The 16,554-nt window shown below is 41.7% G+C and overlaps 2 protein-coding genes across 2 annotated transcripts in view; one reads left to right on the top strand and one right to left on the bottom strand.

Moving 5' to 3' along the window:
* Positions 1-16,554, top strand: part of EEPD1 (endonuclease/exonuclease/phosphatase family domain containing 1) — a 60,403-nt gene that overhangs the window by 2,086 nt on the left and 41,763 nt on the right. The window lies entirely within an intron of this gene.
* The window catches only part of MATCAP2 (microtubule associated tyrosine carboxypeptidase 2), a 98,129-nt gene continuing 95,012 nt past the window's right edge, over positions 13,438-16,554 (bottom strand). The window contains exon 10 of the transcript XR_009758236.1: positions 13,438-13,692. The gene's annotated coding sequence lies outside the window, so the exon portion shown is untranslated. The remainder of the gene's footprint in view (positions 13,693-16,554) is intronic.

Genomic DNA, 16,554 nt, shown 5'->3' with positions numbered 1-16,554 from the left:
AAATGGTATTGGCTTGTAGTTAATGTTTTGCTTTGCTTTCTGATGATCTGTGGTTTAAGCCAGGGGTAAAGGGACTTTTGGCCCTCTAGATGTTGCTGCACTCCCTCTCCCGTCATTCCTGAGTCATTACCCATGTTGCCTGGAGCTGGAGGCAGATGGAGTCCAGCAACATCTGGAGAGCAATAGGTACCCCACCTCGGGTTTAAACAAACAAAATATAATTGAACAACTGCTCCCTGTTTATCTGTAAGCCCATAGTTAAACCTTTTAAGCGTTGTCTCTAGACCTGTAATAACATCCATGCAGTCATGCCACCATTGGGCATATTCACTGACTACATATGCCCCAATGCTGCATCACAGCCTATCATTTGAAGCTGTTTGTATAGTTAAAACTTGGTTAAAATATGTGAGATTTAGTTCAGAAACTCACCCGTCTGGGGCAATAGCCTGTTAATGAGAACCATGAACAGTACAGAAAAGTAGGAATGTCTTTCCCCTCCTACTTTCAATATCTTCAACTCTAACACATCCACATTCTGTTACTAAGCTAGTCCAGTATCTCTGATAAGTCTGAGGTTCACACTTAATGTGGCAGTAGCAGATCTGTGCATTTGAACCTGAATCTGCTCCAGTTGCATTACAAAAAAGGGAAAAGGAGGGATTCAATTTAAAGGTCACAAGAGAAATGTGGGGTGCATACTGATCCTCCGGTCCACAATTTCCTCCCTGGACTCTTGTCTTTCAGTGTCTCTTTTCACATTATTGGAAGCGAGAATGACTGGGACAAAAGCACTCAAAGAGTGGGAGGGTTCTATACTCCTCACCCAAGCACCCCCTTTGCTTTTTAATTTGGATCCTATTGCTGTTTTCTCTGTGTTTGAGTTGATCCAGGATTAAACATGTGTATCTGCAGCCTGCTTCACATGAAGTATGAACCTGAGTTTTAAGTGGTCTTGGGCATATCATATGCATCTGGGAGTCCAACTAGAATAGGCTTCTGCATCCTAGTATACATAAAGACAGGTTTAAATATGAGAGCTACTTTGTAGAGGCCGCTGAAAAGCACATACTCATGTCGGTGTTCACAGAGTGTTGATAATGTTTTGTGCGCTGACTCTGTTTTGTGTGCTGGCCTGTTCGCATGCCAGCATTCTGTGGCCAGCTGGCCATGCTGGTCTAAAACTGTTTTTGTGTTAGCCGTTGTGTGGGCCAGCCAGGTGACATCAATGCATACATCACAGGTTAAATGCCTTTTGGCGGTGTCAGCATGGGAGCCTTCCTGTTTAAATTAGTCTTAAAGCTAATGATGAATGAGGGAGATGGCCCTCTGGACACTGAGCATGTCCTATATGATTTAAATTCTCTTGCAGTTTACTAGTCCATGTGTTTCAAGACAAAGCTTCAGGGCAAGGACTTCCTTGTCTGTTCAGAGTGTGAATGATCATTTGTAACAAGAAGTGATAAATTTTTGCAGCAACTTCTTGCATTTAGCAGTTTTGTTAGAATGAGGCACTGTGCCCAAGAATGTCTATACGTTTCCATGGCAAGCATTGATTGAAAATAGTGCTGTGTTCATCCAAAGTTCAAGAAGTTACCTCATTATTTTGATACTGAAGTCAGTAATGCTGTATGTCAACCCTCATTCTCTCTTTTCATTCCATCATGAAAAATAACATCTCTTTCTTCACAAAATCTGAATTTGATATGGTTTTCTTGGTTCCTAGATGGAAAAAAGTACTCATAAAAGACTTAATGAGATATTTTAAGTAGAAGTAATTTCAGACCCACATTTTACTATATTATTACCAAAGTACTTTTTTTTAAACTAGCACTGCAACCTGAACTTGAGTAATGGCTGTTCACACGTCCGCAGTGCAGAGATGAAACTCTGTGTTTGGTGTATACCATATTGCAGTATGTTTTTCTTTTTCTACAAGAACAACATACTGGAGCAATAAAAAGCTTCTGTGAGATGGTTTGAGAGGAAAGAATTAGCGATTTGTACATTTGATGATGACGATTATGCTGCAATTGTCCTCTCTTGCAGCGTAGTGATTGAAAATGTACAAGGAATCTGTATTTGTGCAGGAAGTGCTCCTTGCTTTGAGAACTTTTAGGGAAACAAAAGAACCTACGCTTTTCCAAAAGTTCCTGGTCTGGCTTGCAAGCAACTTAGGGATGATTGATGCACAGGGTTCTGACAAAGCACATTGGGTACAACTGATGTATAGGATTCTGACACAGCATGTAGATTTTTAAACTGCATATCACATATAGATCTGCAGCTACAACAAATTATTTTATGATTCTTGTGTTGTATAACAACTGGACCCAGGAAAGGCATCCCAGGCCTATAATACATAGGAACATAGGAAGCTGTTTCATACTGAGTCAGAACATTGGTACATCTAGCTCAGCATTGTCTACTCCACACACTCACTAGCAGTGGCTCTTCAGGGTTTCACATGGAGGTTTCTCGCAGCCCTTCCTGGAGATGCCAGGATCGGTGGGGAGTAGTTTGAGGATGCACAAGAAGAGGACTAGAAAATGACTTTGATTCAAATCTTTCTCAGCCACTCAATGCTCCACCCTTCCTCCTCCCAAAAAACAGACAAGAGATTTAGATTAGGAGCAGGTCTAAATATCTCCCCCTTAATTCCTTCCTATTGTTCTCAGTGGGAGGGAAATAGTGTTTTTTTTTTAAGCAATAAAATGGACAGAGGAGTACAAGAGTGCTCTTCCACCCTGACAGGCTTTGGATAAGGAGGTTCAATTGCCTTTGGTTCTCCCCCCCCCATACACTTTAGGATTGCCGTCTAAATGTGGGGAAAGATTGGACTTGATAGTAGCCTCTAAATTATGATGCTCAAAATGATTTGTAACCTAACCTCATTTCCCCTTACAGACAAATATAACTAGCCTTCTGTAGTTTGTCAGGCAGCAAAGTTCAAAGTTCTTTCTTTCTTTGGAGTAAGTCCCGCAGGGTTCAATAGGACTGACTCTCAAATAAATGTGTCTAGGATGGCAACATGAGAATCCTGAACATGTAGTTCAGCTATCATGTTATCCTGTACTTGACTGCTTCAAACTGCAAATAAGGGGAAATTGCTCCACTGTATCAAAAACAGTCAAATCTGGCATGTCCGGGCAAAGGCAAGCCAGAACTGTTTCCCCTGATGTACTAGGTTTCTGTGAGCAGGAAAACATGACATGGGGGAGCAACTGAAACATGCATTTTCATTTTGCAATGGTAAAGTCTGGACAGAACTGTACAGTGCAATGCCTCTTTTCCTTGTTCAACTCTAAATGGGAAGTCAGTCCTTTTAAATTAGGATACAGGCTTGCATAAAAAAAAACCTGACCTAGAAGAAGTTGTACCCTTGCCTCTGATCATTGTTACCCTGGGGGTGGGGGGACTGTTCTTCTTTCCGATCTTGAACATAGAGAATCTCTTTATTTCTCATGCTTCTTTACTGGACCTGGTTCTTTGCCTTTCACAGCTTCCTGATGTGCAGAAGTTTCAGAAGGTAAAGCTTTTCTTGGCCAGAAAATAAGTGATGGGAAAAATTTCACCTGCATGATGTGTGCATGTCAAACTGCTGTAAAAGGAAGAGAAATGTGGATAGTAAAAAATGAAGTTGGCAACCCTCCTGTTAAGATAAACCTCGGGTGATAAGCATCTTTAGAAACCCAGTGCAATCTAATGCATATGGAATACCCCAGAAGGATTTCCTGGCACTTCTTGACTCTAACCATATCAGTGAAGCTCAAAGGTGAACAAGAAGGTGACTCAGCAAGACAAGTAGGCTAGTAGCTACACTTGTGATTTTTCCAAGTGCCTGTCAAACATGGGGAGGGGGGGGGGCTGTAGCCTATTCAGTTTGATGACCTCAGGCCAAGCACACTTGCCTTCCTGCAAATCCCGCTGAAAGTAATGGTGATATTTATCCAGTGGTGTGTTTAGAGTTTTCTCTTTTTCTGTAACTGCTGGTGCTTATTGCTAATGCATATTAGATACAGTTATTCTTAGGTTCAGGAAGCAAGCTACCCCTCAAAGCAGTTGCTCTGTTTTACAGTATGTTACCTTTAGATGAGTTAGCTTGAAAACTGGATCTTCCTGGAGAGGCAGATTTAGTGGCTGCTACGCAGCTGCTATCCTGACAAAAAAATAATAAGCGAAATGTGTATCATCACCACCATCCTAGTGAATGAAACCAATTCTTCACTTTCTGAACAGCCCACAGAAATATTCTTAGAATGTTTGGTCTTCATCACTTGATATAGAGCGGCCTTTGCCAGCCTGGTGCCCTCCAGATGTTTTGGACTACAACTCCCACCAGCCCCAGCCAGTTGTGCCAAAACATCTGGAAGGCACCAGGTTGGTGAAGGCTGATATAGCAGACTGTTTAATCCACTTACACTCACTTTCCTTTGCCACATCAATCATGTCAGTCCTTTTCAAAAGCTCCTTGTAGTCTATGAATGAATTAATGTGCCAGCTTCTCACAGTCTGTATAGTCTTCTCTGCCCCCTTTTAAAAATGAATCATTTCCATCTGTTTTAAATGGTGGGTGGCTAACTTCACTATTTTTTAAAACTGCAATTACAATATTTAACACTTCGCCAATGTTGCCGTTCTTAAGGCAGCAGTTTGCAGGGTTGCTACATGGGCTGTTAACCTGCTGTAAACCTTTGAACCTCTGTTCCTGAGCTTTCTAATTTTTCCATTCTGTAGATCAGTGTGGAATTTGTCTTTGACTGGCCAACATATTATTTGTTCTTTAATCAGAGATTCCTGGTGATGTCTTTGCATTTGTGTGCTGTTGTTTTTTAAAAAAGAATAGCCCCCCTCCCGCTATTCTGTCCTCTCATTACGTTATATCTGGAACAGAGATGAGCTTGTTAAAATGTAATTTGGCTAGTGGGTGAGAAGTGTTCCTATAACTATGTGGTTTATTGTGATACAAATGACATTCCAGAGGCGAAAGGATGTTCATCCAAAAGGACTAGAATCTCAAATGTTTTTTCAAAAGACATCTGATTCTTAGGCTGCTAAAATGTGGGAGTATGACCCAATCTAAATTCATGGTTGTAACTGCAGATTCTCTGATGCACTTTCTATGCATGCTAAAGATTTGACTGGTTTAAGTTTTTCCTATCATGTGATTGCCTGATGTGCAATAAATCTATTTACAAGATCTGAGTTCCACATATATCTGTGCCATTTTGCACCAACCTCTGGTGGAAGTGTTGGCATCTGGAACATACTGGATCTTTAATTTCTTTGGTGGTTTTATCATTAGGGGTAATTATTATTAAGATACTTTAGGAAAACCCTTGTATCATTGTCCTTGCAACAACCCTGAGGGGTAGGTACATGAACAACCAGGACTGAGACAGAGAGTGAAGTGGTTCATTTCTCTGTCCATGTAGAACATGGAGCAGGCTGAAGCGTGAAAATGCAAAGCAGCACTTCTACATTCTCTTGCAGGGAAATGGTTTCTTGCAAAGCTTGGAATTGCTAACTTTATTTGAAGATACACATTCCAGACTTCCCTTTGCAAATACGATGTGTAGAAACATGTGAGTGTTTTTTTCCTCCAAGTTGAGGGCGAATTACATTCTCAGCCAATGGAGAGCTGCATTTGGAGTTCTTGTTTTCTCTTACCTCTGCAAAGGCCCTGGAGTGGAATGATGTTCAAGCGTTAGGACCGATTCACTCTGCTGCTTAATTCAATGATATACATGTTTCAAAGCATCAACAAATACCATATGCTTTTGTTAGTTTGTTTTTGTATGCTAAGCTCTTGGTGGCTTGGCAGAGCAGTAAGGTGTGTCTGTTTTGTTCCTTATCTTTTCCTTTATCTATGTGTATATTTTCCTGTACCATTCTAATAATACACTGGATTAGATCCAAGATAAACTCTGCTGTAATAAAAGAGCAGGAAAAAGCTCAGCCCTAATAACTTGAGAACACACAGAAATCATTAGCTCCAAAAATATGCAAAAAATTATGCTTGTTTTACCATCCTTCAAGCTTAACCTCTCCAAATCTGAAAATTAAATGCCCTATTCAGGAATTATTTAACTGTGTTAAGCAACTCATAAAGAGGGATGTGCGGTTTGGATGTACTTAGAAACTTCATTGCATTCAGGAACTCTAATAATTAGGAACTGAATGCACTTACAGTCATGCTTCAGATTTTCCCACTTAATACAGCAAGATCAGGAGGGTGGAGCTTTTGGGGGGCTGCCCCCCGCTACAAGAGTTGTTTAAACACTCAACAATGCCTGAATACAGCTATGTTCAGAGGGCATTCTGCAAATACTAAGCTTGGAAGAGTAAAGAAGCTACATGTGATCTTAGGAAGAATAGAGAAGATACATGTGATAGAGGAGATACATGTGATCTTAAGCCTTTCCTAATCTTTAAGAATTCAGGTTGTCAAAGAATCTGAAAACGTTGGACAAGGAGTGTCAGAGGGCAAATAATAATAGTTTATAGTGGAATAGTAGTGGGAGACAGAAAAAAAGCTGCTCTAGGAAATATAAATTCAGATCACCAACCTGTATAATATGTCCCATATCTTTGATTAAAAGTTATTCACGTTTCCAACCTTTTCTTGACTATAAGGACTAATGACTTGCTTATTTAGCGTATAGTGCCTGAGGTTTAGCATACAGTGTTTGAGACTGGCCTGGTTTGCACATCAGGGTAAGCCAGAGTATGGCTTACAATGACTGAGCAAACATGCTGGTTTTCAGAGAGGAGCTCACAGCTGCTTTGGTCCTCCCCAGGCCTCTTAGGCCAGCACAGGATGGCAGCTAAGCCATTGTCTTAGTGTGTTCTTTTAGCCCAGGTTTGTGGTTAAGATTTCCCCTCCTCAGCCATGACAAACCTTGGCTCCAGATTGTGGCTGAGGAGAGACCTTAACCACAATCTTGGATTTGAGCAACATTCGAAGCCAGCCCTTGGCTTAGCTGCCACATCACACTGTGCTAGCAGAGCAAACCAGAAGCTGCTGCAATCTCTTTCTTGGGAGCCAGCATAGTTTGGCTTAGTTTAACGTGTGGATGCAGTCAATCCTGGGCCAGATGCCAGCATCCATGACTGCACAGTGAAGCTGCTGTTTAACTTGTACTTTGGTGAAGGGCTGTAACTTAGTGGCAGAGACATGCTTTGCGTGCAGAAGGTCCCAGGTTCAATCCCCGGTATCTCCAGTTAGGGTTGGGAAAGGCCTCAGTGTCTGAAACTCTGGAGAGTCACTGCCAGTCACTGTGTAAACCACACTGAGTTAGATGGATCGATGATCTGACTTCAGTGGAAGGCCACTTCCTATGTTCTTATGGACTCTTAAGGCTGCAGTACTAAACACCATTGTCTGACGTTGGCAGTCAATGTCCATGCTTCTTAATTACATCTGCGTAGAGTTGCACAACATTGTGCTGCACTTGTTGTACAAACCTCTTGTGTGGTGAGCTCAGCAGTGCAAGGTTGCTAGCCCTTTTCCTAAGGCTTCTGGTTTGCTCTGTTACATTTTAAGCTTTTTCTTTCCTCCTTTTTCTCTTCTGTAATGCAATTTTGACATCTTCCTGGTTGTTGGGTGAATTTAAAAACAAACAATACCTTTTGTTTGTCAAGCCAGTCTTACTTTTTGCAAGGTACAAAATGGACTTTAAAAACTGAACGTGCAAATAACAGTATAAAATAGAGAGATCAGCAATGGATTGCATGTGTACTTATCACTGTTCCAACATGGCTGTTCTCGATTAGCAAATCATTCTGGCATAGAGGAATCTAAGGAGACTCTGGAAGTTTGCAGTCCTTGCCTGGCCTGAACTTGAGGGATTCACGATGAAATGTGTAAAAATCCAATTGCCATTGACCAATTCAAAAACTGGCAGGAACCAGGATTCTCTTCCTCCTCTGCCTGCTGCCTTTTCTTACTTACTGTTGCCTTTCTAGATTTTAGCCAGGGCTTCCCACAGCCAGTGGAGGCTGGTCCATTAGGGCAAACCGGGACATTGCCCTACCAAGGGGAATAGCAAGCAAGAAAAAAAGTAAACGTTTTCTCCAAATTTACAAAAATATCAAAGCCAGAATCTTTCCTGTCTCCTACACTCTGTTTATGCTTCCATTTGAACCTAGAAATGACTCCTGCAGTCATTTCTGTCAATATTTTGCTCTCTGGCCAATCAACTCTCTGCACTGCTCAGCCAATCTTAATCCAAAACTATTGCTATGGCAGGAGGTCCTCCCATCAGTCTCCATTCAGAAGGTCCATCTGAAAAAAATATATTTCCCAGGGTTTGCCCTAGTAGTTTCACAGGTTCTCATGCCCTTCTGCTGTCATGGGGGCAATTCAGCCAAACAGGACACAGGAAATGAGCATACAGCCATAGCATACACATACAGGCATTAGTGGGTCTTTCCTCGGGGTAGACTCATTAGCCTGGTGGATCATTAAATATGTGTTCTGAGCATGCTCAGAGCTATTTCCTTGATGGACACCCATACCCAGCAAGGCCTTAGCAGTGTGTTTGTTCCCTGAGCAGCCTTGCTGTTTGCATCTTTTTCTTTCGTTGCCTTTTTGTGTGAGTGAGTGCTACTGGACACACTGAGTCTCTTGTTTGTAAAATAAATGTTTTTTACTTAGATTGTTTTGGTTTCACTGATGGGAATATTTGGAGAACATGAATGCCTTTTTTGAGATTGACAAGAGAGAGAAGCTAGCATCAACAGAAGACCTTCTCTCCATCTGGAGGGCCTAATCCAGTAAAGGTCTTGTCCTGCAAATGCAAGCCTGTGGCATCTATATAATCTATGTCTACAGACTTGCAGAGAATGTTATTTTTCTTCAGAACTATCAGTAAATCTGGTAATTAACAGGGTAGCAAAAAAAAGACCCCTGCCTCTATAACTGGCTGTAGAAAATAACAATGATGGGGAAGGACGAGAGAGGCATTGATAACAAGGCTTGAGTGCACACTTTGTTGTAGTTGAAGCTGAAGACTGGACTTCACCGAAAAAGTTAGTTTCGAAGAAGGTTTTGAAGGAAGAGTGTGAGAGAGATGCTGCCAAGTTGGTGCCCTGGAAGGGAGTTCCAGGCGTGAGGAACAAGAGAGGTTGGGCGGAGACACTTAAAAGAGCAGGACGCTTTGGGATGGCTGACAGTAGCAAAGCTGGAGGATCTCTGGCAAACATATCTGGAAACAAAAGCATTGAACACAGGGTGTGGTAAGGAAGCAGAGCTTTAAGGGATAGCCCCAATGTGCAGGTTATGTCACTTCAACCTTAATTTCACACTCTTTAGTTCCTTTCTCTTCTCTGTGCAGTATTGGGTAATCATAGCACATTTGCAGAATACCATGTAAAGATTTGAGGACAGCTTGAGCAGAATTTTAGCAGAATAACTGTTGCTATAATTGAAAAACAGTTGTGGTGAAGAATACCTTTCTTATGCTTCATTAATGATTGCTTCTCTCTGTAAAATACCGTGTTAATTTTGTTCTAAAGTAGTGTGCTCTTTTGAAAACGTTAATTACTTTAAGAAAATTGCATACACCAATTTTCAATCCAGAATTTGTGCTCTTAACTACTACAATATATTGTTTCCAGCTTCTCTATCAATTTTGTACATCCCCCCTCTCCCTACCTCAACCATAATCAAAAAGGAGCATGCTTTCAAGTAAAGCTTCAGCAAGTTATTCCACTATGACAAGTAATAATTGATTTCAGGCAGCTAGTTGAGGCTGCAGTGGTGCAGGATAGGTTCACGCATAAAGCTAACCCATGGTTTGTTTAACATGGTTTGTTTTATAGTTTGTTTAACAAACTATACAGTAAATTAACTATGAGTTGTTCCACAAATGGTCAACAAACCATAGTTTGTTTCCTCAAAGTTGTTTTTGTTTTTCAGCTGCTCTTGCCTCATGGTAAGCATCTGGGGTGCAGTGGTCAAACAAACCATGGTTAAGGAAGAGGCAAGGTTTGCACGGAATACCAAGCCATAGTTAAACCAAGGTTCATAAGCCAACAGTAAAAATGGCTGCAGCCTGTGGTTTGTTGGCAGTAAACAAAAAAAAGTTAAATCACTGGGCAGGGCTCAGATGATCAGGCAAACTATAGTGTAATAAACCACAGTTTAATAAACCCTGACATAGCAAATTAGGCCGTAGAGTTGCTCACATTGTTGCAACATTGCTGTCATGAGGTATATTTGCAAATGTGGTTTCTGAATTCTTTCTTCTAGACCTAATGAGTGAATGGGTCTTTAGGGTTAGGAGACAAACAACAGATCAGGACTCGCATGTAACTGTGTAGTTAGCTGTTTGGAAGCCAGTGATTTATTTCATTTGATTTTACTATGCGGGTCTGAATGTGGTGATCCCAACTTGTTAACTGATTTAGCAAGGCCAGAATTGAGTATTGGGGCTGCATGCTCTATCTTCTCTCCTCCCTTCACATCCTTCCTTTGTGAGCTGTCTTTGGTGATTCAGACTGCAATCCAATGCACACTTACCTGTGAGTAAGTCCCATTGAACCCAATGGAGCTTACTTCTGAGTAGATATTTATTGGATTGCAGCCTCAGACCTGGTCAGCTTATACTACAATTCCCCATTACATCCAGTATGAAGACTTTGGCTTAATGTTGGTTACAAACTAGGACCTTTACCCATGAACAAACCCTAGTTTAAAAACCTGGTTAGTAAACTGGCATTAAACCAGTTTCCCATTGCATATGTAATGGAGAATCAAAATTTAAACAGACCAGAACTGAAGCCAGCATGCACGGGACTGAAGCAAGGGGAGAAGCAAGCTTGTTCTTCACTTGGAAGTTGGGACCAACAAAACAATGTGTTTTGTGTACTTATAATACTCCCCAAAAGTTGATAATGCCTCCAATAGTGGGGAAGAGAGAGAGTATAGCTGTCATGGCTAGTTGTCATTGGTAGCCTTATCCTTCATGAATTTGTCTAATCATCATTTAAAAACTGGTGGCCATCTTTACATCTAGTGGGAGTTCCATAGTTTAACTATGCTCTGTGTGAATCTGTCTGTCCTGGATCTTCCATAATTCAGCCCTGGGTTTTAGTATTATAACAGAGGGAACCTATCCACATTATGCATAATCTTATACACCTCCATCATTCCCCCTTTACCTTTTATATTCATTAAAAAGCCCCAAATGTTGTAAGCTCTCCTCCTTGATCATGTTGGCTACCCTTTTCTGAACCTTTTCCAGTTGTACAATACCCTGTTTAAGGTGAGGTGGCCAGAGTTTTACAAATGTAACAGCATTATGATATTGGCAGTTTTATTTTCAATCCCTTTTAATGCTTAGATCTAGTTTGGTTGAATTAGGTACAGTTGAAGAGAATAAATGCAGCAAATGTTCCAGAAGGTATTCCCATTGTAAAATAATTCCAACTCCTTTTCATTTGTTGATTCTTGGAGATTGCTTGTGAATAGCCCAGGCTACAAATGATGATTGCGTTACAAAATTGAGTTGATATTCCAGATGTTTTTCTGAGCTGCACTACACACACACACACATACACATATATTTGGAACTGGAAGCTTATAACTAGAAGAAGAGTGAGTCTATTAGATCTAGACCTAAGAAGATTACTCTGAAATATTGTCACAGTGAGGCTGCTGATTCTGTATACAGTACAGCTTATTTCCCCTTCTTCATCACATGCCTGTGGTTGCAGAATGCCGCGTATGTGTGACGTTTTGCTCACTCCCTGCCTCTGGCTGGGTTCCAGCATTTCCCACAGCAATTCCCGGTCAATGACCTCGGCAGGGGCTAGCTGATGTAAGGGCTTAGCGTGCTCATTCTGAACTTGAAGAGGCTTGTCATCATATATGCAGCAATTGTTGCCTTAGAAAAGCTTCTATTTCATAGGATTAAAAAAAGAAAAAACAGGAACAAATCTATCTCTATTGTCATGGCTACTCAGTTCCAGTTCCTTTTTGTATCAGAGGAATCTGGGCTTTTTTAAATGTGGAAGAATGATTGCTTTAAACAGAAGATAACCTATTTTGAATGTTGGACGAGTCCGTTTAGCTTCAGTTATACTTTTAAAATATTTTTAAATGTTGACTATTGTAAATTTTCAAAAGTAGCAATAATCGTAGCTGGAAAAAAAGAGCAGCCCTTGGGCTTGGCAGCTTCTTGAATTCTAAATAGGGAAGCTGAAGCCCCTGCATGCCAGTCAGGCAGTTGTGGTGTCATCAGGCTCTAATGACAGCGTGAAAATGTATGCTGTAGACATACAGGAGGATGTAGCAGTGAACAATGACTAAGCGTTTAACTTTATCTTCATAAACAGCTTGTGGGTAGCTGTGGGATAGACCTGCCAGCTGTAGCAGAGATTATGAGGTTGTTGGGGAAAGTAATGTTTAACATACTTTACGCCTTGCTGTTCAAATGAACACAAGGCACCTAACCTGTTTCTCTAAGTTCATGAGCATACCATTGCTATGACCAATCCAAGCCAGCATGTTGTCAACAGCAGTGCAGGAAAGCATAGCTCCCCTCTCTTCCATTCTTGTAGCTTGACTCTCTATTCTCTGTTTTCCTCGTTCCAGGGCTGGCATCACCATATGGCATACCTGGGCAGTTTCCAAAGCCCTGGTACAGCCAATCATTAATGCCTGCTTTGCTCCCCCCCCCCTTTAAAAAGGCAAGGGCTCCTCCGGAATTGCTCCACCCACCTACCAAAAATCTTTTGGATAGATATGTGCCCAAAACTGAAAGAGGAGTAGTTGCTTCCATCCATAGTCAATACTGTTGTGTAATGTAAGGCAGCTGTGATCATGAAGACAAACGGTAACCAATTTTTCTTTGGTCACAGTTTATATACAGTAGGGCTCCGCTTATATGGCGGGTTAGGGACCAGGCCCCCGCCGTAAAGCGGAAATTGCCATAAAGCGGAACCCATTGACTATAATGGGCTGCATTGCGCAAAAATGACGCAAAAATGTCACAAAATGCCGTAAAATTGCAAAATCAGCTTTAAAACGGGGAATTTCCCCGAATTGAAAGCTGCTGCATCAGCGGAACACTGCAAAACGGAACGCCGGTAAGCGGGGCCCTACTGTAGTTCATAATGTAATAATTTTTTAAAAGTCACTCAGTATTAGTTGGACAGGCAGCTACCATTTTAATTTGCCAGAGGGCCTCCAACATAATGTTGGCATTCTGGGAAATAAAAGTGATGGTCGGCCAGCACCAACCAGAGGAGCACTGCCACTTCTGAGTAAGCCAGCTTGGGTGGGGAACAGCAATGTAGAAGATGTCAGATATGGAGTCAGCCCTGCCTAGTTTGACTTATCATAGTTTGCTGTGATCTCCAAAGAGAGACTAACCCTAGATTGCCTCAAAACATTGGTCTGCAAACTCAGATCAAATAACAATTTCAAACCATGGGGCCCCGAAGTCATCTGTGGGGGTACCTGCTGAGGCTATGAAGTTGCCCAAGGAAGTTAGATGCTGGTGCAAGCCCTCCTATAGTCCCAGTGTGGAAGTTTAACGTTCTGGCAGCCTATACAACACAGCAAGAAATACCACCATCTATTCTGTATTGTCAGGTGCTTTGTTCCAGGCTTTTGCAGGATCAGGTTCTTGCAATGGGAGAGAGCTCCTAGCAATTGTGGCAAAGAATCTTGGTTGTTGCAAACTGCATGGGGAAAACAAAATCCAAAGCTGAGATCCTAGGCCATTCCTAAAAGAGACATACAGGTAAGCCATGGCAGACAACATGAGAAATGAAACAATTCTGTGTATGAGAAGGGAAGATTCCTTTTTACAAGGTGAGGTGAGACGATAAAAAGAATCATATCCTGAAAGGAGATATATTGTATATCAGCCTTCTCCAAGCTGGTGCCCTCCAAACAATTTGGACTGCAACTTGCATCAGCCCTAGCCAACATGACTAGTGGTCAGGGATGATGGGAGCTGTAGTCCAAAAAAAAATCTAGAAGGCACCAGTTTGGTGAATGCAGAGTTTGGAAAAGTTACTTTTTTGAACAACAACTCCCATCAGCCCAATCCAGTGGCCATGCTTGCTGGGGCTGATGGGAGTTGTAGTTCAAAAAAGTAACTTTTCCAAGCTCTGGGTGAATGTATGATTCAGGGTCAAACTACATATGGCAGGCAATTCTGTTCTTCTTGCCAATAGTTTTTTTTTAATGAAAAGCAGCCATTGCAGGCTAAAATTTGGAGTAAGGGACCAGTATGTTGTTGGCGGTCCCTAATCATTTTTCTTCCTGCCATTGGTCTGCATCATAACCCTCACACCAGATTGCTTGCTTTTTTCCCTATGTGGGGAAAAAAGATAAGGGGTCGCTGTATCTTTTTCCCTGAGGATGGGAAGGCAGCTGTTGATGAGAGGGTTTTGAAAAGACAAATGGCAAGAAGTTGAATGATTAAGGAACCCCTTTTCCTGGTATTCCAGTTCCCCTCTTCTGCAGCTGCTTCATGTCTTCTAAAAGAAACAAAGTCAGAAGAAACAATGCAAAATGTAGTGACTTAATTGCATAAGATCTGGCAGTGATTAAGAAATGCATGTCATTGTCAAATCTGTCAATGAACCCCAATATATATTCTATTCTTCTAAACATATTTTAAGTGTTCATTTATTTCAAGATTTGTTTCCCACTTTTTCACTTCAAGGCAACATTCTCAAGGTGACTGCCACAAGTGGGGGGGGGCAGAGCCAAGCAGCAAATCACAAAACTATAAAAAACAATTTGTGGGTTCCCCCTCTTAAAAAAAATCTGTTCCAGGGCTCTGAACTACACTAGGGAGCTGGGTTTAGCTGCTATTTTTATTCCTCACAATGGCTTGGAATGATGCTACCTTGAGAGCATTATAGGAAATTAAAATAATGGCTAGATCACTCAAAGCTGCTCAGGACATAGCTACTGGCTGTTGCTGCCTGCTGCCAGAGCGTCCATCAAGGCCCACCTATGGAGGAGGAGGAAGAGGGGGACCACCAAAGGTCAGTTTGCCTAGGCCGTTCTGAAACCTGGACCCAGAATGTAGCCATTGCTCTTCTGGCTCAGGGGTAGAGCTCACACTTTGAGTGCATAAAGTTCAAGTCCCTGTATCTCCCATTAATCTTGGGTAGCAGCATTGGGGAAGACAGCTATTTAACACCTTGGAGAGTACCTGCCTGTCAGAGTTGTTGGCACTAGGTTAGCATGGCCAGTGGTCTTACCAGGGAGCTTCAGGTGCTCAGAGGATGAGGGAAGTGCAAATGCTGAGTTCCTGCTCCATAGTGCACTTAACCTAATGGACAGTTTAGCTTTATAAACTGGTCCATTTTAAGCATTTGCAAATCAATTATATTTTTAAAAGGTGATTCTCCCTCTGCTACACTGAAATTTATCCCTGTCTTGCAAGCAGCATGGAATGTTTCAGTTTTGGCTGCAAATAACAGCACTGAAAGATTTACTTAGCAATAAGCTAAAATAGTTCGGAGATTACCGTTTTAAACCTTTGGATCCATCAGCAGAATCCTAACTATGTTTAGAGACTTATTTTCCTTTTCAGCATAGAATTGGGAGTGTAAATCCTTAGGAAAACACTTTTTTATATATGGATATTGCAACAGTAAAGCACTGCTTTTTTTCCTTGGAAACCAAGCCATAAGAAGACTCAACTGATTCCCTCTGTTTGCAGATGGATTTTTACCAGTTTCATGAAGAATATTTTTCTGCTTAAAGCAAAACTAATTTAGCGACTACTTACAAGGGCAGCAATAGATGTGCATTTGAATAGTATGAAAATAACTAAAATCCACTTCAATAAACGGTGGGGAGTAACATTGCTTCAGAAATAGGTTTGCCACATTTTCCTGTAAGGGCTTTAATAATGTTGTAACAAACAGAAGTGCAACAGGTAGAATTTTTCTACTTCACCTCCATGCTATGTCAGGCATAGTGTCTCCACACTGTCCCTTGAGTAGGACAAATTGTTAGCCAGTGAGTAGCGATCATATGTCAACACTTATGGGCAGTTCTTGCATATGCTCACAGTGAGTTGCAACTGCTTCCACTGCTTAAGGTAGGGATGGGGGAACTTATGACCCTCCAGATACTGTTGGAGTCCAGTTCTCATAAGCCCCAGCCAGCATGGCCAACAGTCAGAGATGATGGGAGTTGTGGTACAGCAATTTCCAGACAGCAAGTTCCCCATCTCCAGCTTAAGCAGACAGAGGAAAAAGAGGAACTGGCACAGACTTATCACTTCTCTCACCCTCTCAAGGATCACGGATGAGCCATAGTGATGACCTCTAATCACCATATAGGAATAGAGTTTGGCTTTACCACAGTTCATTCATATCGCTACTGTAGGGGGCCAGTGCTGAAATAGTGTAGCGAAGGAGCAACGTCAGCTGCTCTCCACCCTCTGTGTGAATGACTGGTCACTGAATGGCCCATTTTGAATGATCTTCCTCTTTTAAAAAAAGTGGAGGGGTGATCTTGTGGATTTGGCTGTCACCTGATCAGCCATTCATGGAGGCACTCAGTTCACA

Source organism: Rhineura floridana, chromosome 10 (genome assembly GCF_030035675.1).
Source record: "Rhineura floridana isolate rRhiFlo1 chromosome 10, rRhiFlo1.hap2, whole genome shotgun sequence".
NCBI lineage: Eukaryota > Metazoa > Chordata > Lepidosauria > Squamata > Rhineuridae > Rhineura > Rhineura floridana.
This window is presented reverse-complemented; position numbering and strand designations above follow the sequence as displayed.